Source organism: Gymnoscopelus microlampas (assembly GCF_963454915.1).
Source record: "Gymnoscopelus microlampas genome assembly, chromosome: 10".
Lineage (NCBI taxonomy): Eukaryota > Metazoa > Chordata > Actinopteri > Myctophiformes > Myctophidae > Gymnoscopelus > Gymnoscopelus microlampas.
The window spans coordinates 23,044,649-23,069,410 of record NC_139947.1 but is presented as its reverse complement, the minus strand read 5'-3'; the positions used below and the strand labels follow the sequence as shown (position 1 = coordinate 23,069,410).

At 41.6% G+C, this 24,762-nt stretch overlaps 1 protein-coding gene across 3 annotated transcripts in view; it reads right to left on the bottom strand.

Moving 5' to 3' along the window:
* Positions 1-14,732, bottom strand: part of ttll10 (tubulin tyrosine ligase-like family, member 10) — a 31,220-nt gene extending 16,488 nt beyond the window's left edge. For all 3 annotated transcript variants that reach the window (XM_084070286.1, XM_084070289.1, XM_084070291.1), the window contains exon 1: positions 14,363-14,732. The gene's annotated coding sequence lies outside the window, so the exon portion shown is untranslated. The remainder of the gene's footprint in view (positions 1-14,362) is intronic.
* Positions 14,733-24,762: the final 10,030 nt, after the last annotated feature.

The window sequence follows — 24,762 nt, the reverse complement described above, 5'->3', positions numbered from 1 at the left end:
TCTACAAATTAGCTTTCAGATCAGGCTGGAATTCAAAGCAGATAAGTTCCTGAAAAAAACTAAAAATGACTCAGTGTTATTGAACATGTCATGAAATGATTTTACTCAGATGAATTCACATGACTGAATTCCTTGTGAATTGTTATTCTGGCAAACTTCTAAAAGTTATATTGTAAAGTTACTAGATGCAATGCCAAGTATGCAGTTGAGCAACATAGCGTTTGTCTCCTCGTATGGAAAATCCACTAATCACTCCCTGTCTCAGTGATTTGATTACTGAGGGCCCGCCCAGGCCCAACCACAGTTTGCAACTAACCATAATCTCCTCTTCCTCCCAACTGCCTGATAATTGACAGGGAGGGGCGTTTTTTCTAACAAGCATCCATGCAACCATACAATTATGGATCATCTCATCATGAGGCATGCATACCCTCTACGCCAGTCTTGTTAAAGTCTTAAGAAACGTATTTCACCGTAAACGCAGAAAGTAAGATACCGCCACGAGCCACACAGCCTGTTCCGTCATTCATAAGACTGTGGCTTTGTGAACGCCTCATTTGGAGTACAAAAATGGCAACAACGACGAAACAGGTCTTTGGCAAGAACGTTAGTGCAGGCTGAGGCGCCCCATTTATTATTGGAGGTATATTTCTTGTGTAAAAAGTGCTTTGTGTTTGGCTGGTGTCGAGCCAGTGTCAGCCACACCTTGATAAAGAGCCGCCATCTGATAGACACACTGTGCAAAGTGCCGCGTAGGTGGACAAAGAGAACAGGTTTGTTTTACAGCCCCACCGATCCCTCAGCCCGCCATCTGCCAAGAGAGTGTGTGTGTGTGTGTGTGTGTGTGTGTGTGTGTGTGTGTGTGTGTGTGTGTGTGTGTGTGTGTGTGTGTGTGTGTGTGTGTGTGTGTGTGTGTGTGTGTGTGTGTGTGTGTGTACACCTGCGAGGGCATATGTTTGTACATGAGTATATCTTATTCAATGTCTGAGTGTGTGTGTGTGTGTGTGTGTGTGTACACGTACTGTACTTGTGCTACTATACTTGTGAGGGCCAAATGTCCGTACAAGTATAGCAGAATTAGAGAAATGGACATTGTGTCCTCACATGAGAAATGGTTGTTTTATAGTTAAAACTTATTTTTAGAGTTAGGTTTACAATTAGGAAAAGTTTAGGATTAGACATTTAGAGGTTTAGGGGGTTGAGGTTACCGTTGTGCCAGATTATTACCTAGTTGCGTGCCTGTGCTGTGCACCACAAACAACAAATCTACAGGATCTGTTGTTTGGTGTGTGTGTGTGTGTGTGTGTGTGTGTGTGTGTGTGTGTGTGTGTGTGTGTGTGTGTGTGTGTGTGTGTGTGTGTGTGTGTGTGTGTGTGTGTGTGTGTGTGTGTGTGTGTGTGTGTGTGTGTGTGTGTGTGTGTGTGTGTGAGTGTGTGAATTGGAAGGTGTATACCTACCAATGGGCGGGGCCTTGTCACTGGGCGGTGACACTGCGAGCCGTGTGTCTTTGGAGACAAGCCCATTCCCATGTCATCTCAACCGCCTCTCGCACCAGGAAGTAGTTTTGCAATTACAGGGGTGCTGCCTGCAGCAATGGTGTCCCTGCACAACCCATTATTTGCAAGGATTCTCCTTGTCAAGGTGTTATAGGGGAAGGAATGGAGTTAAGTTACAATGTAAAGAAAGACCCGTTTCAATGGGGTCTCTCTCTTTCTCTCTCCCACTATTCATGATTTCCTTACAGAATTACATCGGCATTGAGGGTGGGGGTGGGGGGTCTGCTGGGAAAGCAGCGTTCCCATGGTCTTGAGCCAATCCATCCCACCGTAGGTGAGACATACAAGATAGGGATATGCTCACGTCGAGTTTCACTAAAACTGGTTTTGACCCACATCCAAAACCGCAAGGACAATGCTACACACCAGTATCCTTTTCTCAGTGAAACTTAAATAAATGCTGCAAAATGTATTCATTTTGGGGCATATCTGATTTTTGTCGATACGGAACAGTGAGGACATACTGTACATAAAGGATAATTGTCAAGTTATGGAGACTTGGTTCGAACCCTGTTCTTACACGGGCAGCTGACTAGCTGAGCTACCAGGTTAACCTACACAGTCAGTGGCCTTCTCTCTCCCCATCCCAATCATTTGCCTTTCCCTTGTTGTATTTCTCTTATATTTGACTTATTGCTTGAAAAAGTGCCCATTGATCTCAAGTAACAACCTGGTAAAGCTGAATTAACCCATTAAAATCGGGAAAGCATTTGTGTCATTTTAGATTTTAGCTATATATAATATATATATATAGCAATATATGTTTTTTCAGTGAACTCTTAGGATTTAGAACAGTGGTTTAGAACAGTGGTTCTAAAAAATAGCAGATATACAAGTACACAGTGATCTGCTAAAACAAAATTTGAACACATCTTGAAAGGAGATTTTGAATAATAAAAAAATATATATATCACAAATCTTCTCTTCTGGGGGTCCCTGGCACCAAACATTTTCAGATGGGGGGGGGGGGGGGTCAGCAGCCAAATACGCATTTTGGGGGTCCTTGGCATGAAAACGTTTGAGAAATACTGATTTCGAAGGCATTTGTAGAATCGACCTCAGGTCTTAATGGGTATACGTTGTTAATTAAAGTCTTAATTAAAAATAACAGCAGAATCCTCAGTGTTGACCCTCATGGGAGTATTTTTGCATGATTTTAGAGTGTATTAGCTTTGATACTGGTCCTATTGTCTCATTCTAGCTGTTGTCACTGTTAATGTCATTCAAATCTACAAGTTCACAACACCTCGCATTGTGAGCTTGTAGTTGTGACTTATTTTCACCATGTGACACCGTCTTTTGACCACGTATAAAAAAAAGTATTTTCCATCACAATCTGCATTTTACTCCATTATGGAGACATGGCTCATTCCCAGTTTAAGCTTCTGTCTTATTTTCCTTTCGGCTGTTCCCTTCAGGGGGCGCCACAGTGAATCATCTGCCTCCATCTCACCCTGTCCTGTGCCTCCTCTTCTCTCACACCAACTAACTTCATGTCCTCTTTCACTACATCCATAAATCTCCTCTTTGGTCTTCCTCTAGGCCTCCTAGCTGCCTGACAGTTCCAACCTCAGCATCCTTCTACCGATATACTCACTACCCCTCCTCTGTACATGTCCAAACCATAAAGCTTCTGTGGTCAGAGAGAAACTTCTCTCTTTGAATAGTTAAAGGGATAGTAATTTTGGGATAGATACCCCAAAATAACTTTTTTTCTATTTCTTACTCACCCCATGGGGCCTTGAATTCATGGACATTTTTTTGTTTTTGTCACATTCCTAAGCCAATAATTTGATTATCAAAAAGTATCCATTGACTCTCCTACCAGAGCTGGTCATCAAATTATTGGCTTGGAATGCGACAACAACACAAACTTCTCCATGAATTCAAGGCTTCATCGGGTGAGTAATTGATAGAAAATACTCCTTTTAGATTTCACCCGTTCCTGCCATTACCTGCATCATTGTATAAAGCTGTATAAGTAAACACGCATATCAGGATCTGGTTTTGCAAAGCTTGAAAACACAATGGGTGTGCTGTGCACTATGGCATGAATGATACAAAATATTCAGGGATCAGCACTTTTAAAGCATCACTCTTTGTGTGTACGGTTCCCTAGGCAACCATTGAGTTTTGGCCGTCGATTCTAAACACTGACACACCTGGTTGCAAAGCTGCTAACCCAGTCAGCAGCTTAACAGTATGAAGACACAAACAGGCTTATTCAGACATAACTGCCACGATTGTAGAACAGCATGCTTTGTCTTGGCAGCCTGGCCTCATCCATCAGCATTGGCAAATCATAATTGCAGTCAATGGAAGATCAAACAAATGCTCAAAATGTTGTCCTGCCTCCATCTAACTGGCTTACTGGATGACATTCGAGTTCAAATGTTTTTAAAATGTATTGTGTTTCTCTCATGGAAGCCATAATGATTATTCTGACTGAATCCAGGTGATTTAGAAGAGTATTTCAGTGGCTACTAGCACACAGTACTGCATCTATACGACATAGTTTATGGCCAAATAACTTTTTACAATTACAATTTCACCTTCAGTACGCTCTTTTCAAAGCCTCTGGCTTCACTACTTAAAGGAGTTCCCTCCTCGGGTGAATGCGTGACAGCGCGTTGGGCCTACGTCACCACACCCGTAGCTACAGTATGTCACACCAGTTTAGCCCTCGGCTCTGCTGTTCCACCTCACCTTAGTGGCAAACTCGATTGAACTTAAGCCCTCCTCCTCCGTAGTCGAGCGTAGGATAGGAATCTGGTCCGACTAGGAGCATGCACAGACCAGTGCTGGAATCCTTCACTATAGCTCTCCATGTCTGGAATGTAACTGCAGTGGTTGTGATGATGTCACACTCGTTCAAGATGGCTGCTCGCCGACGTCCATTCTCTGTTCAGCCTCCCCGCAGGATGACGAAGCAAGATTTCTTCCTGCATCCAATTGACTGGCATACTGAATGTCATTCTAGGTCAGATGTAGGGCTGCTATCGATCATTTTCGGAGGAATTATTCTATCAATTACTTTTTCCATTAATCGAATAAGGGAGAAGAGTGTTTTCTTTGATAGTTAGTTTTTTAAAAATGTATATATCAAAGAATAGATGTGGAAAACTACGAATAGATTTTTCATAATCAACTAAATTGATTAGTATGATTACACTTGAGCCCTGTTTTATACTTCGTTATCGTAAATAGCAAACATAGTAGATCTACAAGCTCACAACGCGTCGCTATGCGACACGTTGTGAGCTTGTAGGTTGGATTTCTTTTCTATTTTGGATTTTTTTTAATATCAGAATGAATCTCCTGTTGTAGCCCTTGTCCTAGTGCCCTTGCCCTTGGCTAGTCATTTGGTTGGATTTATGCATTTATTAACAGACTTATTCAATTGTGTATGATATGATCACTTGTCTTATTAACAACACATTCCAAGGTTTATGATATTGTTAAAACAAAAAGGACTACACTACTACAACTACATTTTACTCTACCAACAAATGGCTTGTTCCTTATTGAAAGTTATAGCCTACTAACCACAATCTAAACTATTAGCTTGCCAATGCAGTTCCTCTTGGCTTCAAAAGTCATGCTAACAATTAATTTTTAGGTGTAGCTGAAGGGCACCTTATTTCCTATTGGAGTTTGCCAAATGGCTGCCATCGACAAACATGGCAAACTAAGGACAGACAAGTCAAAATGTCAGCGTATCCCTTAAAAGTTACAGGCTTTATGTCCGTTGTCTTTCTCTAGTGTCCAATAGAGATGCAGTGCACCGTTTGTCCTAGCTGACACCAGGGGCTACATTTCTCAATGGAATAGTTTGATTTGTTGAATGAATACTTTTTTAACAGTTTGCAAAGAAGGTACAGTGGTACAGATTTATACAAAAGGATGCTAAAAAGGATATACAAAAAATAAAAGTACGGAGACTATCTCTAACCACTGCAGATGTGATAGTTATATTGTAGTCACATACTCTACCATACAGATTCGATAAAATAACATGTTATTCATTCAAATAAGTCCCGGATTGTAGCTTTAAGAAAAGTGAAAGTTTCGACCTTGTTGTCTGTGCCCATTTGTTGGTGCCGAGTGTAATGTGAATGCATGTGGGCCCCTCTCTGTTGGGGACTGTAACCACTTTAACATTGGTGTCCCTATTCTCTGCATGTTATTTTCAAGATAATGTAAAAAGTAGCAAGAATAGCCGATCTACAAGCTCACAATGCTACAATGGAAGATAGGCAGTTTTTTGCTATTATTGCAGTAGCACTTAAATGGTTAATGGGGCCTCGAGGTAAATGGCCAAATGTTTTTTGTGTTTGTGTTCGTCCTGATAAAATCAGGGCTGCATTTAACCAGTCAATTGAACCCCCAAGCTAACAGCCCTAATCAAACACCAATAGGCTTACAATTTATGTGAGAGAGGAGGGGGTTGGGTGCTAAAAAAAAAAGGCTGGTGTACAGCAAATCAAACCAGTTGTAGCATATAAATTGCACTGTAAAGTTGTAATAACCTGGGTCTCAGTGGCAGACTACAGCCTTGTGCTTCTGGGCTTATCAAGCAGGCCACGTCTGCCTTTTCTAGGACACAATGAGGGCTTAGCTGATGGGGGGACCTCATGGGTAAATTGAGGCATTTAAAAAGGAGCTCTGTTCACCTGTAACCCGATCCACACCTGACTGGGGGCTTGGCATTCCGGTCTGGGCAGGCAAGAGTTCTCCAGAACACAACGACCAGAGAAATGGAGGCCCAGTGGATAAAGAAAAAGCCCTAAATACATTTTTAACCACTTGAACTCTAGCGTCACTATTTTGGGGGTAACATTCGGCGAAAGTAGCAGATCAACATGCTCAAACAGCGACACGTTTTGAGCTTGTAGATCGGATATTTTCGACAAAGACATTTGGTATGGAGTTGGTAAAAAGAGCAGATCAAATACAGGGTCCCCCCATGTCAACTAAGTGTCAGTTTACTAATTATAGAGGGTTTAAGTAGTTAAAACACTGATAAATCTCCCCTTTTAAAAAGAGTAAAAATGTAATCATTATATGAATCAGAAAATGGAAATGATGAAAAAAAGACCATTATCATTTTCAATGTAAACATTTTTATTCAGGATTTCTGTACATAACATGATATGGTATTGCTTTAAATGCAGTTACTTTGCATATGGTTTTAGGGGTTCATTCATAATCAGTGTGATTATATGCATTCAGAAACATTAGGCTACTGTACCTGAGGAATGTTCTTGGATGAGACTAGACTGTAAAAATCCTGGGTGAGGGTTAATTTAACTATGACAGTGTAAAAAATGATCTTTAAGGGTCCATAACATGGAAATAAAGGAAGCACTTATTTCATTCAAAACAAAACAACATATTTTGCATATTATACAAATACTTTTTTTTAATGATATATGAATGTTTTGTGTGCATAGCATTCAACATATCACACATTTAACCTTCAAATGTACAGCCTTTATTGAAACTCAAATAGTCGGCAGGTGCAGTGATGTTCCAAATGCATTATGGGGAATAGCCGCTGAACAAAGGGAACTCTGACACAAACCACATAGAAGAAACCCCAAGAATTCAATCATTCTTCCAGTGCAAGGCTCATAGTTCCATATACATACATTATTGCCATCATTCGTGTATTCCACCCCATATGTCGCTACGTAATCACTTGTGCGTCGACTGTACAGCTTTTGTCAATAAATACGTCTGCCAAAGGTGACGGAGGGCACTTACACGTTAAAGAGTGACAGAGAGAAATGAGAGAGAGCGGAAGGTAATGCCATTTAATGGACGGCATTACCAGACAGTATTAGAGACAAATAATTACATCTAACCATGTCTGGTAAGACGCCTATCAACGGGCTGGAAGGATCACCTCTGAGCTTTTACAGTACCTGTACACGACTGAGGAAGGAGAAACCAGAAGAGACAGTGAGACATGCAAGCAGCAAAAAGGACAAAACAAGCACACTTACACAGTAAAATCCTTTACTCTGCGAGTGCACAAATGTAACCAAATGGACATTTGTTTCAATTTGTACACTGTCAGAGTTCCATTTGGATAAATTAACACTGAGGAATTTACTGTGTACTGTGTACTTTGTAGTGTTCACAAAGCCCACACAGTGTAGTTCAGTACTGTATATTGACAGTGATTTGCCATGCATGGACAGGAACAACAAACCCATGGAGAGAGCTGACATTTTGGCTGTAAGTAAGTACAGGCCAAGGTAGACGACAAAGGAAGCTTAGCAAAACTCTTTTTATGACGTTTTCTTTTTAAACGAAACCTAGCCTTCCTGGTTTCATAATTACTCTCTGAAATTAATGTTTGGCTTTTTGACGCCAGGAGAAAGAAAAGGGCGGTGACTAAACAAGAAGGGAAGGACAAAAAAAAAGCAAAGCTATATATTGCATGTGTCTATGACTCGGATAATGGAGCTGGGTGGGCAAATATAGGTGTGGCTTAATATTTGCAGGGTAATTCTCCCTCCTTAAACAAACATTAGGCCTCTGCCAGCTCTGTGTTTATTATTTGCCTTCGTCTGTGGTGACTGTTTGAAGGTTCCACACATTTAATTGGGTTTTATTTTCCTGCTGGCAAGGGATAAAACCCTCATTTTCCCCGAAGGATCTGCTTATTTCACTTAAAATACGTTATCAGCATCCTCTGAAATTCATAAAGGAAAATATGTGTGGGGGTGGTCTGGTGGTTCAAAAGTCTTTTGTTGCGGTACTAAACCTCTAATTAATATCTTTACTTCCCACGTGAATGAATCATTCTTGACTCTTGAAATATGCTGTAATTCTGTAGCACACAGGCCGTGGGTAGCGGGGAGAGGGAGGAGACGACAGTGTCGTTGAGGTCTATTTTTGTCGTTAAGTGCTCAGGTGAGCTCATGTGTCAGTTTCAGGATGTGCCACGCAGGTAAGGCGAGTTGGACCAATCGTGGCCGCACAGCACAAAGGCCCACACTGTACGGGGGGAGGGAACAAGGAAATGACTCCCGGCACGACCGGTGGAACCATCAACCGACTGATACTCTCGGACAGGGAGGGGTCGCCATAAAAAAGAAAAAAAAGAAAATGAATACAGGACAGGGAAGTACAGAGAGGAAGAACAATGGCTGAGCTTTAGGGCCCAAATGTCTACTCTTTCTCATTTCCCAGAGGAAAGAATGTTTCTCTCACAAACTCAAAAGGATGTTGAAATGAATGGCTATCAGAATGATCTGATTATGATAGGAATTATAAAACAGTTTTAACCACATGAAACCTAGTCTCCCTATTCTGGGCATGTCATCATAGGCGACAATAGACAAACAGTCTGCAAACATTCTGAGAAAATAGTAGATCTACAAGCTCAGAGTGTGTAGATAGGCTATTTTCACTATTTGATGTACAACAAAGTTTAAGTGGTTTAAGTGGTTAAATATACGGATGTGGTTTTAGGTATACAGTTGGTACTTGTGCTGAATCACCATGCAAATATGTTCCTGTTCTAGTTACAGCTGTAGTACCAGAGCGTTGGTGCACTAACTTCAGCTAAAATAATGACAGTGGCTGAGGCCACAGGTAAGTTTACCTAACAATGACATCATCAGAGGACTCTAGATAAAAAACATTCATAAAAATCCAGGGATACTAAGAACAACTGAAGTCACAACTATCAAACGTCAAAATGGTAACATAATAGGCTGTGCTTTAGAGTGACTCATTTAGCATGTTTTTTTTCAGAGTTGGGTTAGGCTGCAGTCCATGGGTCACCCAGAAAACATCGTTACCAGACAGTGTTAGAACACAGACGTACAATCCAGCACTGTAAGGTAAGATGGGTCCTGAGAGCCAATTCTGTTGAAACCCTCCCCTTTTTTTAGCAAAGCTGTAGCCAAACCTAATAATAATAATAATAGTCTGAAGCAGTCTACTAATCTTGCTAACGTCAAACGTGACGGGTTTCATTGCAGTACAGCGGACAGCTATCATCATCATTACCAGGCAGTATTAGAGAAAGTGTTGCTATCCAATGCTGCCTCGTAAGATGGAGATAATCATCCATAGTAGGTTTCTCCTGACAAACACCTCTGGTAAAGGAGATGAGATTTCTGCTACTGTATGGAAGATGTGTGAACATAAAGTGAATCCTTTGGTATGCTGTTGACTTCAAGACTTCTAAAACTAAAACTAAAACTTAAAAAAAAAAAAAAAAAGGTAGAAGAAAGATGGGGAAGTTTCAAACCTGAAGTCATCAACCATGAGTAATATTAAGTAATAAATACAGTACATGGGCTGTAATTAATATGTAATGTTTGACTCAGGTAAAACCAGATAGGCCCAACTAATATTTCCTTAGAAATTGATTAATTATCCAACCAAAATGAATGAACATTATGGTGGAAATATTAGTAACAAACTGTACTGCTACTGTGAAGAACAGGGGGAAGTCACTAGCTGCATGCCTGGAGTTAGCATTTTATAACATGAGCAGTCATTAGCTGCGTCCCTCGCTCTCTCTTATGTATTATTGCGGATCCTTTGTTCTGGTGAGGATTTTTACCTTAAACTAGCTGTCACAGAAGATTGGGCCACAGCCGTTGTTAATGATTGCCCAAACCTGTTCCGACTGGTCTGAATCTATGGCACGGCAAGGCTGCGACAGCTGCTTCTCGCACAATAGATGGCGGTTACTTATTTCAAACATTTCCTCGCACACATCCATCCTGTAATACCACAAAGTCTCAAGCAACCCTGCAACCCCTGGAGTTATTTGCACCAATTTTCCCTGGAGATGGTGGTCATGTTTTTGTAACGTTGCAACATGGTGCACTAGCTGTCTCTAATAAATGCATGCTGTCAAATGCATTTCAACAGATCGTTTTATGAAATGTAAGCAACTTGGAGGTGATTTTTTTTCTTTCCTCATTAGCCCGATTTATACTTTGAGGTACGACGGAGTATAAATCACCCCTCAGCCCTCTCAGAGTCTCCCGTCTTTGTTGTTTGCATTGTGATGAAAGCCTGAAGGAATGCTGTTCAGGCTGACCTGTGCCTACGCTGTGTAGGCAGAAGGTCATGCAGTCAGCCCTCGTTTACTGAATAACGTGTGCCATTCACAGGTACACTGTGTGAAAATAGCACACTCCCTGTTTGTGTTTCTGTCCTGTATAATGCTATTTTTACACCTTATCTTTTGTCTATGTAGCCAAAACTTTAAGCTACACGGTTGCAGTGAGGCCCGCGTGAACACATTACAAATGTTTAGTCACATGAGAGGTGAAGTATAGCATATTAGTCAATAATATACAGATAATTTGTGTAAACAAAGGGAAGTTCCCCATTTCTTTCAGCAAATTATTCTACAGTTCGGGGTAGGGTTTCTTTATGTCCCACTTTACTATTACTTTTGCCATTTTGTCTAGTCATATCCATATCGCACAAAGTGACACATTTTCGTTCAAGACAGAAAACAGAATCATTGGGTGATTAGTTCTTGTGTAAAAAGACAAAGTGGGAAAAAAGAACAGGTTTCCAGTCATCCTGCAAAGCAAGGCGAAATAGAAGAGCTTGAGTGTGGGATAGGGGGAGGAGGGAGAGAGAGAGCAAGAGAGAGAGAGAGAGAACAGAGCATAAGGGAGGGAAAAGTTCAAGGAAAGGAAGGCAAGAAGAGGGAAAACGTAGAATACACCTGTAACCTTACCGTCATGAAAGGTACCCCAAGGAAAGATTGTAACAAAACCAAAGTGAGAGAGTGAGTATGGAGGGGTGGGGGGTTGGTGGCTGAAAAAGAAAGATGAGGAAAAAGAACAAAAACGGAAGAAAAAAAAAGAACTTGAATTTCCAGCCAGTTGTCTGAGAACGCGGCGTCTTCTTCCCGGTCAGTCAGGCCCCATGAAATGAGAAAGCCAAGCAGACCTGCTCTCCCAGACTCTATTTAGTTAATCATCAGCATTATAAACCAGTGCTGCAGGCCCTCTGAGGAAGAAAAGAGGGAGAGAGAGAGAGAGAAAGAGAGAAAGAAAAAAAAAGATTAGCCCAGAGTAGGCAGAAAGAAGCAGTGTCCACAAAAGTAATAGTATCTGGTCAAGGTAGAGTTTAGTTTGTTCTGCGTTACCTATCGCCCCCCCCGCCCCGATAGACCCCTACAGTACCTCCAACAAACTTCCTTTGAATTTGTTCTAACCTGCCATTTCCTTCCAAATATTTCCTCTTCTGCAAACTTTGTTCCTTGTGCGGGGTTATTCCATTGTTGAAGCTGGTGTTCTTTTCGGTGGGAGTAGAAACGCTTATGGCTGCCCACGCTTGTGGCTGTTGTAAGTGAGGCGTGCTCAGGTAACCCTGCCCTCTGTGTGCTGGAATGTGACTCCACTGTGAAATGAACAACCTGATAGGTAAACCAGCCTGGCCCTTAATCAATAGTTGGCGTCTTTGTGAGAAAACAATGGTTGGGAAACCCAAAACCTTATTTAAGTCCGGACCTTATCTCAACGGCACCTGATTGGGCCTTCCTACTACCGGGGAGTCGCCTAGTTACCATGATGTGTAGCTGCTTCCTTGTTTTTTTTTTACTACTCCTCTCATGTTAAATTTCATGATACATTGATTGTCTAAAACAGTGGTACTCAAACATTTTCATGTCAGGGATTTTAATTTGTAACCCCACCTGAAAATATTTAGCACCAGGGACCCCCGTATAAGATTTGTGTTGTTAGAATGTTTCAAAAATATTCTAAATCTTTCACATAAAAATGTAAATAAATTACATTTTAAATATCAGATCTATAAACTTGTGATCTTGTAGATCGCCTATTTAGACAAATAAGTCTATGTATGTTGTAAGGTTAAAGTAGTTTAACAGATTTTGATGGTATATTAACTAATTTAGCTGTGTACCCCCTGGGACCCCCTCAATGACCCCTGGGGTTCCCCGAACCCCACTTTGAGAACCACAGGTCTACAAGCTACAGCTGCTTTATTCAGTTTTGCTCTCTCTTTGGCAAATATGTAAATATTTCCTTTTCAGAGCCGTTGTATCATCAACTCTTCCCTTGCAGTCAGTTTCCCTTTCTGTTTTGAATATTTAAATGAATGGGTGAAATTTGCAAGAAATTTGATAATCAAAAAGGGTTGTACCCTTCCTTTTCTAATTCTCTAATGCTTTTCTAATGCTCAGTGAAGAATTCCCAAGAGGAGTTCCTATCCTTAATTATGTTTCATTAAATATAACTGCTGCCATGAAGTTGCAACTATTAGTTATTATTAAGTTATTACTTTGGATGTCAGTTATTAGACAATACATCACCTAATTATCATTGCTCAGTTCTTTGGGAAAAAATACATCATACACCGTCAGCATAGTTTTAACTGTTTAAACTGACCATGACACATGGCCAATGTAAAGCTGTCATTAAGTCAATCCACTAAGTCAAATGCTGCTTTAACTTGACCTCTCACCCTGTGTGGTGATAAGAGCAACAGTTCCTTTTTATTACAAGGCAGTCGCTCTTCTGCTTCAAATGGCTAGCTGTGAACAAACATTATAAAAGCAACCATTCAGAAGCAGGTCCACCATTTTGTTTGATGTCCCTATCATCGCATTTCATCTCGCTTTTGGCTGAAATTCTACTCTGTTTCCACCCTGTTGTCACACACTGGCATAGCTATTATAACTCATGTGACTTGAAAGAATTGAACAAATGTCTCCCTTTCCACCAATCACAACCTTCCACCTCGCTCTGCGTTCACTGCTGTACAGTACAGTATGTGGTCGACATTTTCCCTCCATTTTCCCCATGCCTTTTCAAACCTCATAACGCAGAGCTACTAAAGAACACCTTAAATCAACCAAGAAAAAGTTAATTTGAGGTTTCTCTGAATTTCTCTGGTCAAAGGAAGTCGACTAAATTCTCTCTCTAGCAAACTACTACAGAAACCACGGAGGCAAATAAAATGGATGAGCAGACATTTTATGTTCGGCACGCTCGGCTGTACCAGCTTTCCTTTTCTCAGATCAAAGGCAAAAAAACAGGGATTATTCTCTCAAATCTCTAGCTACACAAGCCAAAAGACAAGCAAGAACATGTCCACCGTTGGTATTTTAGCCTCCTCTTCAACAGACAAATATCTTAACAAAAGACCACAAAGGCTTGTCAGTCAACAGGTGTTAGAGAAAGGTTGTTGAAGCAGTTTCTCATATGAATTATCGCTCGCTGTGGCAAGAATCCTAATCCATAACTAAACATCCAATTTCACAATACTCCTATTCCTATAAGAAACAACAAATAATAACCTGTTATCAGTTCCTCAATTTGTAAAAGTCGTTCGTACCATAATTGCTCAAATGTCCTATTGTAAAGAACATTTCAGTCTTCCAATAGCAGCGATCTGCCACCGTTTTCATATCCTTGACAAGTCTGGCAGCTTGCCTTTACCTGCCCCAACTGGTCTATCCAGTTTAGGAATGAGCGTTGGCTTCTATTGTTTCCTCTCCTTTCTCTGTTTAAATGGAGCTGGAATTTGATACAGATTAAGCTTTTGCTTCCCATCGAAACTAACTCGACCCTCCTATATCAGCGTACAAACGCCGAAGGCTTCACGCTATGACCTAATTGGTTTGCCACACATTTCCTGATCAGTGCGTACTGTAAGTCAATGTAAAACAAAACGTCCATAAAGCTCTAACTATGTCAACGACAAACGGCAAGTGTTTCAACAAAAGTACGTCTAAAAATGATGCAAAAGCAGACAAAGAAAGTATCACGTTTGTGAGTTTTTACCCTGTCTGTCCCCAGGTGTGGTCATTGAGCCAGAAACCCAAGACAAGAGACATCATTGTGCGCTGGCGCTGACGCCTTGCTGGCTTAGTCTTCCTCTTTCCTCCTTCTCGCTGAAGGACGGTCAACTTTTGTAGGCTTCGGGGGGGGGAAAGAAAAAGCTGTCCTTTTTCGGGTAGATGCAGTGTCAGGTCAGCTCGCTGGGAGGTCAGATCCATCTATGGGACGGAGAGGACCGGCCCGTCGCGGAACAAAACCAAACCGGTATTGAAGCGAGTGAACTCTGTCCCGGCGCCTCTTTAAAGTAGTTGTTTTTTTCCTCTTCTTCTTCTGCTTCTTCTTTCCGGGTGCTCTCGTCGCCGATGTTCGTTGGTTAAGCTCCTCAAGAAGAGAGACAGAACTTGTAAAGGGCTTGGTTTACATGTAGCCCTCCCCCTCCCCCCGCAGGTGTAATTTTCAGGTCGCAGCCAATCTCCTTAGCCTCTGGCACCCACAGGTGTGTCCACCGCGACACGCTTAGCCAATCGCAGTCGAGACGAAACACCCCTCCACCCGCCCAGCCCCCCCCCGACTCCCACCTCACCGGTTCGCCTGCCCCCACCTTCCCTTCCTCTCATCCGCCCCAGGTACCTTGTTGTGTGTGTGTGTGTGTGTGTGTGTGTGTGTGTGTGTGTGTGTGTGTGTGTGTGTGTGTGTTTGTGTTTTTTCTTTTATGATGTCAGCTCCAGCTTCTGTGGGAACGGCCTCCTATGTTCCTATCACAACACTCACAGCAGTTGACGGCAATTGCCCTCATCCTCGGCCACCATCCTCTCTGAGGGATGGGGACGAGAAAAGGTGCTCGCTGAGAAAAGTTAAGTATCAAGAAACTGGCAAACTATGGCGAGAAACCCCTCACCTCCTCCCCCACCCCCTGAAGACGTGTACACACGATTTATGACATACATGAACCCTGGCCTACTTCTTGGCGTATGACACGACCGTAACCTGAAGTACCTGCCCTTTGCCCTCTTCCTGTTCTCCAGGCCCACTCTTTCTTTCTCACTCTCTCTCTTTGTTTCTCCCTCTCTTTGTGTTCATACGCCCATTTGAGGCCAACTATAACCCTGCTGCGTTTATTAGAGAGAATGACAGGTGAACAAAGTGCAGGTGAGCAAAGCAGAGACACACACAGGCGGTTTGAGGGCGGGAGAGAGCTCAGACTAGGGTGACCATATTTTCAAAAACGCTTTCAAGGACCCTTAATCAAATCCAATTTTTAAAATGGCTAAAAAAGCCAAGCTATGAGCTCACTCAGATCTGCTACAATGTTTTTTTTTCACCTGGTGTTTTCATTAGGATGCGGGGCAGAACAGAACATGATAGGCTAAACATCTATGTAAGCACAAAACAAGTGTTATTATTTTAACTGTGGTGAAATCCAGGACTATTTGGTAGCAAATGTTTTACAGATATTTGTCGGATCTCGGGATACCCAGCTTGAAACCCGGGACTATCCCGGCCAAACCGGGATGTCTGGTCACTCTTGCTCAGACCAAAGCAGGAGCAGTGGGATCTGTCAATCAACGGGGGGCTGGTACGTATAGGCTTGAGGCTCACCGCCCCAGAGGCATGAGGGGCTAATCCGAGGCCCCGTCCAGGGCGAGGCTAGCTGCTGGGCAAGGCAAGCCACTCTCAGTCTTGAGGTGTAATTGTCTGGATTAGTCTCTCAACAATGAGCACAAAGCCAGAGCCGGATCCTGTTTCACAGGGGCGTGGCGCAGGTTGCTGTGGCGCTGCGTTGGCAGGAGGAAAGAGGTGATTGCTAGAATCCGTGAGTCAAAAACCTGTGAGATTTCATCACAGACGATGAGAAAAGCATCAATATTGTTCATTCATCGATAAATGTTAAATTTGGATTAAATTAACAAATGTAACAGCACGAGGAAATTAGCTCATTATGATCGACCAAAACATGTGTCAAAAACCCCAATGACTATGGTCATTTAGTTCATTTGGTACTAGACCACCAGAATAAGCAATTTTAAGCATGAGCATTTTAGTCTCAACATCACCCATTAGGTTCTGTCCCTGAATGAAGCTAGGCCTCTTCAGAGGAAATGGATGGTCACTTGCCCCAGTCTGAAAGGTTTGCTTTGTTTAGGATATTCATTTGCATACCAAATGAGGTTTAGAGTGAAGCGCGGGGGCCTGACCTGCACTCATTTGGATACTGATGGCTATCTGGCAGGCCTGTCACGCAAGGCAGGACGCAAGAACTGCCATCAGCAGCCAAACAGGAGACACACACCCCTCAACAACAAACCCGCACACATGCGTGCATGCGCGCACACATGCACGCATGCGCGCACACATGCACGCACGTAATAGCAAATGCACACAAACGCATAAAATCACAAGTGGCCCCCAAGCGCAACGGCCCTCCTAGAATTGCTTTTGTGATTTTATTATTATGATAAAAGTGGTGTGACATTCTGACAGATTATTTCTTACTACATCCTATCATACAGAAAAAATAGCAAAGAAATAGCAATAAAATAACAATAGGATGTGTGTGTGTGTGTGTGTGTGTGTGTGTGTGTGTGTGTGTGTGTGTGTGTGTGTGTGTGTGTGTGTGTGTGTGTGTGTGTGTGTGTGTGGCGTACATACAGTACATATGGGTAATTCTGTGGAATCAGTGCCTTATGTATTTCCAAGAAATAGTCATTCATAAAATTATGTAAAATATGTAATTTAGAAATATTAAAATATAAAAAATATTAATATTTTAATTAATTAAAATTACTTCTTGCTGATAAGGGTGATGTTTCTGGCCTATCCCTAACATTTTACTTAAGCAAGATTATTAATTTGTAAAACGTAAAATTTGTCTTATTCTTAAACAGTGTTTTTGGTATACAATTAAAATGTATTGTCATTTTAGAGCGGCACCATGTAACCTTTTTGTATGACTAAAATGCAATTTTGTCCAATCTGTATGGTAGAGTATGTTAATACAATATAACTTATACAATTGGGGTGGTTGTATTTTGTCTCCCTGCTCTTCTATTGAGACATTTAGATCGTGTCAAAGGTCATGTCTCACAGGACACAGGGTCTGACATGAATTTTGATCTGAAGTCAAGATTCAATTTATCCCCTGAGCAAGCAGGCAGGCTCTATTAGCTCAATGGTAAAACATTTCAGCACTTGCACAGGAAACGTTACATAGTGCAGCTGTAAGGTGTCTTTATTCCCTGGCTATATAAAAAGTGGTGATTAACATTATTTACATTTTTACTTTTTAATGTTGAACTTGAAAACGCACCAATTTCATGGAATGACCCATACATTACATGTGTGTACATTTATTTTGTTTAATTATAAATATAAAGTGCTGAGTGCCTGTGTGTGGGATATGTTCATAATATACTGTAAGTAATATGTATGGTGTGTGTTTGTGTGTGTGTGTGTGTGTGTGTGTGTGGGTGGGTGGGTGGGTGGGTGGGTGGGCGGGCGGGCGGGCGTGTGTGTGCGTGCGTGCGTGCGTGTACATCCACCTTAATAAATGTTCATTTGTGTACGTGTCGTGCATACACATGCACATCCACTGTTTGTGTGTGATTGTGTATGCACAGCTGTGTGTGTGTGTGTGTGTGTGTGTGTGTGTGTGTGTGTGTGTGTGTGTGTGTGTGTGTGTGTGTGTGTGTGTGTGTGTGTGTGTGTGTGTGTGTGTGTGTGTGTGTGTGTGTGTGTGTGTGTGTGTGTGTGTGTGTGTGTGTGTGTGGCAAGCAGACAGACAGACAACAGACCGTTATTGTTTTTGTTTTTTTCAGTTCATAAGCCTGGTTGCCTGGTGGCAAGAGCTATCCCAGAGCCTTCTGGTCTGCAGTACCACTTGCCAGACAGTATAGCAGCTGAAACAGTCCATGGTTGGGGTGGCTAGGGTCTTTCATAATCCTACAGGCTTTACTGACATATCGTCCGGTGTACATCCTGTGTGGAGGGAAGCTAACATCAACTGATGCTCTGGGCTGTTCGTACCACCCTCTGCAGCACCTTGCGGTTGAGGGCAGTGCAGTTCCCATGCCAGGCAATGATGCATCCAGTCAGGATGCCCTTGGTGGTGCCTCTGAGAAAGGCCCGTAGGATTTGTTGTTGCATTTGCAGTTAGTGTTGCATTTGTGTGTTTTTTCACATCCCCATGGTGGTGCTGGTGGGGGTGATCATGATGATGATGATAAGAAGTATATAGATAAGATTAAGAATAAGCATATGAACACCCTTTGTCTCTAGGCTAGATCAACAAAATAATAGCCAATAACATGAAGAGAAGTTTAAAATGAGTTAATCTGACGCTGTGATGTGTTTAGTCTTCCTCAGTAACCCCGGCCTAACCAACAGAATTCAGTGCCATCTGGATCATGCCATGGCTTCTTGTTATTTGAGATGTTAAACCTAACTGTTTTATTGTTCTTTATGTTCCGTTACCTTTTTCATGTCAGAACATTTCTGCGTAGTCCCTTCTCAGTAATCAGTGTTTCCGTATCCATGGTGACTAATTCTGTAGAGGTAGAACAGGCCCTAACTGAATCCATAGTGTACGTATAGTAGTTCAGGCCCAAATTACAATCACGATTTACAGGATAATTAACCACAGAACCGCCATTTTATTATTTTGAGAAAGTCTTTCATTTTTTTTCACATGGATCGTTGTCACCATATATTACTGAGTGCAAATGAACTACTTCTCAGATTTTTGTTTCTCAGGATACCTAACTTGTTGTAGTTGTATGCAAATGACAAGCTAGTTTACAATAACTGATAAGCTGTATCTTGGATACAGGGGTGTGTAATAGCCCTTATTGTAGGTGCAGTACAACAGCCCACCTTTAACTTGTGCTTCCAAACATTAGATGTATTTGTTTTTTAAAGCTAATATTTGTTTTGCTAATCTAGAAGAGAATACGATGTTTTAGTGCTCAACTCAACTCAACTCAACTCAGCTCAAACTTTATTTATAAAGCACAAATTACAACGACCAAAGGTTGAAGTGCTGTACAGGTTAGAATAAAGAAACAAGACTGACAAAGACAAAGAAAACAGATTAAGACATGGAAACAGTGCTATTACATTGGATTATGTTTAATTCAGATTTAATGGATATTTGAACCCTCCTTGAATATAGTAAAGTAAGAAAAATCATTCTAAAACCTTTGGAAAATACTGATACTGTAGGTACAAGTTTAGCCTCTACCAGCATAATATTGTCATACTGAATGGTGAGGAATATGTTGAATTGCAGATTGGCTGAAACAGTCGCTGATTAGCCGTGATGTTTAAATGATGTAATGTTCAGTGAATCAGTTTTAAGATCACAGTTATTAACATTGAGTACCATTGAGTGCTACAGTACATCACATTATCAATGTGTGTATAATGTCAGCCAGTTTGCAATAGCTCAACCTGCAATGACCCTTTCTCAAAGAGTGACACAGGTTAAACAACGCGCATATAATATAACCCCATGTCGAGAGATGGATCCTGATATTAGCCTGAATACAGAGATAGCATTTACATGATTGTTCAACTTAAAGGACAACTTTGTTTTTTTACAACCAAGGTTTATATTTTAGCTTGTAATTAAAGTAAATAAAAGATGAGCGTTCTTTTTTTTTCATTTACTGCTTTCTATAGTTTTAGCAATTTTCGCGATATTTTTTTACAGTTTACTGTCCGGTGGCTAAATATGCCTTTTTTACACGATAAAAAAGGTCCTGTGGTCTTTGATGGCCAGATGTGAGTTATTGGGGGCTAGAAGAGCTACTGTAAATAATAATAAAGAAAACGCCGGGTTATTGTGTAAAAAAAGACATATTTAGCCACTGGACAGAATGCCCCCGCCCACTGTAAAAAAGATCGCGAAAATGGCTAAAACTATAGAAAGCAGTAAAAAAAAATGTTTTAACACTCATCTTTTATTTACTTTAATTACAATCTAAAACATAAACCTTGGTTGTAAAAAAACAAAGTTGTCCTTTAAGCCCCTTTCCTACTGAACAAAAAAGACACTCATGAACATCTTAGTTGGAAAGGTTATTGGCATTCATTCACACGACAAATGACTTTGCAGTAGTCACGGGTATTTATCAGTTCCAGTTCCGATCGGCGGTGATGGAAACATGACATGCACATTTTCTAGTCCGATGCTACAGTATATATGATGTGCGTTGAACTTCTTGATATTGGCACTTAGATAGACAGGAACATGTATAGTAGTAACAGACATAGTAGTAAAAGATATAAAAAGCTGTAACGTTTTCAATGGCTTCCATGCTGCTTTCTACTGTTTGTATCAATCAAGCGGACAAGCGATTTACAAGCTACTTCAAAAGGAATAATCACATGCTTGAACATGGTTAACATTGATTGATAATGGCCCTTCCATGCTTTGTGAAAGGCCATGGACCACTGGATCTCAAAATGGGGTCCAGGGACCCTCTTGTCTCCTTGAGAGGGTTCCAAATGGACCCTTGCAGGTCTGTAAATTTGAGAGTGTACAAATGGACCCTTACAGGTCCCTGAACCCCTGGGGTTCCTTGAAAATAACACATTTGAGAACCACTGCCATAGACAGAATGTATTGCCACCATTGATAGACAGTCTATTGGTAGACACCTTATCATTAACACCCTGTATCCATCCACAGCAATAAGTAGCATCTGTTTGTTTGGTAGTTTCTGTTGTTTCATCCACCTGTCTCCATGCACTGCCCCTGCTGCTCAGGTGACTCTGGGATAATTACATAGATTTACATTGTCTTACAGGAAATTGGAGGACTTAGCACAGGTGCGATGTTTAAAGGCCCCTCATTACCCTGATCAGCCACTCAACCACTGATTTCTACGGAGTCTCTCGCCAATTAGCTCCCTGTCTGCCTGGTTACCGGAGAACAATGTCTGCATGTCATGCAGCCACCAGACGTGTTTGCAATGCACTCACGCCTACGTGGTTTGATTTTTACAGTGTATGACTCTTGTATTACCCTGTTTTAGCTCCACAACTAGACCTCCAAGGTGCCTAGTTGAGAGACTTGAGGATATTTGAGCATCATTTTTCTCATGGAGGAAGGGAATCACCGAGGGACCAAGGTGCACACAAGCAGTCTAGCAATCACAGCCTTGCTCCAACTTGCCGCCTTCCAGCAGCAGCAGGTAATTGGCCCCAGAGGATTTAGTGGGGGGTGTGTAGCGTGTGTATGTCACCACTGTACCCCATAATCCCCAGTGGGGCAGTTACCATAGGGACGGAGGGGAAGGGGAGCAAGCCACACCAATTATTATTGCATCTTATTCCACAACACACCTGTTTGGCTGGCCCGTTGGCTGAGGCCAACTTACTATTGTTTAGTCTGATGTCAGTGCATGCAATGTATGGGACAGCCCTTCCTCACCATATACTAGGAATAGTGCAGAGTAATGGATACACTCCTTATGTGATAAAACACACCTAAACAGACTCTACAGTGTTTATATCAGAATCAGAATCAAATGTACAGTCACATCACAGGTCTATGGGTGTAAAGAAGTGGGTAGGTGAAAATAGTTTTTTCCCCCTGCACACTCCATCATTTGTAGTTTTCATGACAATATAGGAGGATAGAGATGGAGGAAGAGCAAGGAGAAAATCACAGGATAGAAACAGGTTGAATAATCAAAAGATATACTGTATATATGCACATGCATGCAGTATGTATATACGTATAGCATAGGTAGAAAAAGGTATGTACATGAGGTTCGCAAATGGCATCATACGCAGAAATGTACATACGGTGCAGCGATATGGTGCTGTTAACAGTAGCCGCAGGTGCAAGAATACATAAGGTGCAGTTCACTAGAGCAATAACAGATACCGGTATGAGGTTATAGGTCTTCGTGCAGCAAGGAAAGGTAAATCCATATTAGGTTACTCTGCATGGCATGGTCCACATAAGGTTAATCCACGTAACGCAAATCCACGTAACGTAAATCCATGTATAGTAAATGATAATCCACATAATGTAGGGTAAATCCATATAATGTAAATCCACATAATGTAAATCCACGTAAGGTACCTTTGTAAATCCACATGTAAATCCACATAAGGAAAGTAGTCCGCATTTTGGAGGACAATACAGTCATATATTTGTAGGAATATGACTTTGCACATTTTGTTGGACAATCACTCATATAATGTTGATATTACCATTTGGATTCAAACCCAGGTGTCCTGCATGGGACACCAAATATCTACCGCTCACCCAAAGGTGAATCTCCTCTTACTAAGGGAGATATAGGCTTCTGGACAACAGGCAGGGCTACTCTGATACATGGAATAGACCTTTATTGATCCCACAAAGGAAATTCAGATGTCATTGCAGCACCGTAGTATGAAACAGGAGTAGAGAGATGCCTCTAATCTTCAAGAGTAAAAATAATAAGAGTAAGGTAGTCATATACAGGAAGTAGAACTAATATTCAAATGACCAAATAGGAGATTTAAGGTCAGGTCTGGCTGTCTGCACTCCGGTGCACTGCACCGACTGGGATTATGTATGTAGACAAAACATCAATTAACAATCAACAATCTACTGTATAACAATCTATAAATATTTACAGTCAATCTACAGTAGATAAATGAGGAATATATAATCAACAGTGAAACATTTACTGTATTTTGCCTAATATACTGTCATGAAAGTAAGGAAATAGCCAGCACACAATGAATGTCGCGTTTCAACCTAACGTTTCAACGCTGAGGAAGACCTATTAGGTTGAAACGTGTCCATTGTCTCTGTCCGTGAGAGGTAAATAAAAATGTGGAAAAGGACATTAATTTTGTGCTTCATGACATTGTTGAGCCGTGCACCACTTTTATTTAACCTGGAGTGTTCTGCCATCTGCTTTGCAGTCATTTCTCTTAGCCTAATATACTGTACCATCTATCACCATCCATATGGCTCCGTCGGTCAGGATGTCAAACCCGTGTCGTATCCCACTGGACACATCAGATTTATATAGCCTACACACATACAGTGTCAGCCAGCTACATACACAGTGGGAGAATGCATAGATATGGACAGTCAATCTACAGTGAGAAGAATAATGAGGAATATCCAATTTATCCATGGTATATTGAGTATCCATTAGAGGCCCTGGTAGTGATAAGTAAAATGTAATACATGATAAGGATGATTGCAAATATTAAAACACTTGCCTCCACACACATATTCACCCACACAACCACAGACAGACGTATGCACGCACGCTCTCACGCACGTGCACACACACACTCTCTCTCTCTCTCTCTCTCTCTCTCTCTCTCTCTCTCTCTCTCTCTCTCTCTCTCTCTCTCTCTCTCTCTCTCTCTCTCTCTCTCTCTCTCTCTCTCTCTCTCTCTCTCTCTCTCTCTCTCTCTCTCTCTCTCTCTCTCTCTCTCTCTCTCTCTCTCTCTCTCTCTCTCTCTCTCTCTCTCTCACACACACACACACAGAGACATTCACTATGCCATTGGTGTGGTTCTCATTGCCTATCAATCACCTTTGTGAAAGGCTTGCCCTGTGTCAAGTTTCAGTAGTGAGGGGCGAGACAGCCATGCCTGAGACGTTAGAGTTTGTTTAGAAAATGAGTTTAAATGTCGACCTCAAGGTCACCAGTCATTGTGCGCCACACTAAATAGCATGTGTGCCTCGCTGCCTTGGGGCCAAATCTGGCATTGTCTACTAGCATGAAATGGTTTGTGTGCTCAGTCAACTGCATTATGAGCGGCTATGATAGCGTACACATCTCCAAACACACCTGCCTGTTCCTTCCAAAAGATTCTCTGTTTGGTCTCAGGTAATTAGCTAGCTGTGTGATGTGTTTACTAAGGCATTATGATGAGGAAAATTACAATAGATTCTAAGTTCAATAACGCCAGAAGCACTGGGTGTATACCCCAGTCTATGTTTGTGTTATGAGCTCACCTAGGGAAAGGAAAAGTGTGACTGTCACTAACAAAAGCCTTGTTATGTGGGTAATTCCAGGCCTTTTACTTGTCATGAGCAAGTATGAGATGTTTCATTCCTTTGGCTAGAAAAGATACATGGATTAGTCAAAGAGGCAACCCTTCACCACACAACAGAGGGTCTAAAACCTCCTTTGATGTCTGGGCACAGTGAAAATAAGATATTTTGTATTGTTTTCCCCTCAACCAATAACCACATGAACCCTATTCTGGGCATAACGGGCGATGAACATTTGGCGAAAATTAATAGCATATCTACAGGCTACAGAGTCTAAAAGTGGCCTAGTGACTGACCCTATAGAGGATAGCATCAAGGTGCACACATGTTTCATGACAATCCAGTCAGTAGGTTTAAGATATCTTGTTTGTTGGACCGACCG